Below are 2,022 nucleotides of genomic sequence, written 5' to 3'. Positions count from 1 at the left end.
CGACGAGAGCTGCGCTATAGACTTACCCCAAGAGGCCTGAGGATAGTAGTGCAGGCTAGGAGCGGGAGAGTATTTTAACTGACAGAAAGTAGCAAGGGTTATTTGAGGGGGAGAAGAGATAAATAATGCTTAGATGTCATGAAAAACCAAAGGGAAATGTATTAGTTCAAAGTCCTACCGAAAAATAAAGGTACTATAAATATACAAGTGCATATGGATAGCTGAGGGCTACATATCAAAAAACACAGCGTGAGTCAAGAGAAACCTCCCTTTGAATTCTTTGTATGGGTAGTTCCAAAAGACTCTCAAATTAACAGGGGCTATTTGCCACAGTCCTTAGTTGCCTTCCAGAACTTGGAGATAAGACCCTATTGCTGAGGACAGGATGTACTTCAGACACAGGACTTGGCACAATAGACCTTAAACTGTGCTAGAAACCTCTTCCCTGATAACTAGCTTAGATCGTATCAGAGGGTACAATACAATCTGCCAAGGGAGAAAACTAATCATTGCTCCAACCTAGCTGTAAAGCCTTAATCAATAACAATGACTGGCCCTGCAAACTATTGCTATTGGTGCAGTAGTGACACTTTTATCTTGGGAGAAATCAAGAACGACCTAATTAGAATTAAGGCCTGCTCAGTGGGAGAAAATCATGTGTGGTACTGTAAACATAGCCAAATTCACATGGCTGGATACATCATAGATCCTAGAGAAAAACCTAGATTTGTTACATTCCCAAAACAACGTAATTTTTTACTTTATTCTAACTACGCACCTTCACTTTTACAGAAAAGTATACCTTTCTCTCCTTGTCAATGAAGCTTCTTTTTGAAATAGATGGGGACAACTCTCAAGGTCCAGAACTGGTCAAATGCAGAAAAAAAGTGTCTGTGATATGCTTTACCCCAACTGACACATCTTCAATGCAACCTCTATACATAGGATGAGTCTCTCAACTCTTACCAGAGAAATTTCCTTATGCAGTAGATGGTGATTAACACAGAAACCCACATTTGGTCAATGTGCATACAACAAGAAGCCACAGAGTGCTACTAGAGCATAGGGTGCTTATTTCGAACCTTTGTCTCCCAGGGATCATTGTGTAAGAGAAGGTAGAAAGAGTGTAAGAGTCAGAGGGTGTGGATTGTACAAGGAAACAAAGTCTTCAAGACAACTGGTCAGTTACTCATGAATTCACACAATGATGACAGAGTGTGCAAGTTCTATTCAAGTTCAAACCAAGCAACAGCCCAGTATTTAATGGGGACGAGGGTAAGAAATCCCGATATAACCTAAGAAATTTTTGACAATTGATGGATCCTGGGAGGGGGAAAGACAATATCTTACATAGATGGGACCCCATGGTGGGACCCAGTGAATGGACCTACACTGAAGGACATTTGGGGAAAAAAATAAAAGTCTATAGGAGGTACTTATATATAAGAGAATACATTAAATTGGGCAGAGACAGTTGTGGATAGAAGAGGGGATCTGAATACCACCCAACTATATTGTATAAAAATCACAAAAAAATCAATAAAAATAAAATATAAAAAATAGGAATATACACAGAAAAAGTGGGTTAATGATTAAAATGAAAATAAGTAAAATTTCAGAGTAGTTTTCATCCTTCTCCTTTTTCCTGAGAAAGCATGAGGAAACAATAAAAATTATAAACCAACTCTACAGTAACAAAACCAAAACAGAAATCAAGCTAGAAAAATATATCTCTATGAAATAACTGACAGAGACTTGACAGTACTCTTAAAGAAGTTTAAGTAAATATAAGAAAATACACAAAAAAGACAAGCGAATTTAGGAAAACAATTTATATATAAAATGAGAAGTTCATTAAATAGAAAGATCTTAGGAATAAAATCATAACAGTGGAATTGACAATAAATGAATACACATCAGATCACAATATGTGATCAATCAGAAGAAAGATCTAGTGAACTCAAAGATAGAAACTTTAAATTTCATTCTTGTTACTATTAACAAGAGTAAAAATGAATGAAA

This window comes from Nannospalax galili, unplaced genomic scaffold (genome assembly GCF_000622305.1).
Source record: "Nannospalax galili isolate Female #2095 unplaced genomic scaffold, S.galili_v1.0 scaffold140, whole genome shotgun sequence".
NCBI classification, from domain to species: domain Eukaryota; kingdom Metazoa; phylum Chordata; class Mammalia; order Rodentia; family Spalacidae; genus Nannospalax; species Nannospalax galili.
The sequence above is the reverse complement of the archived record's forward strand: the minus strand, read 5'-3'. Positions refer to the sequence as shown.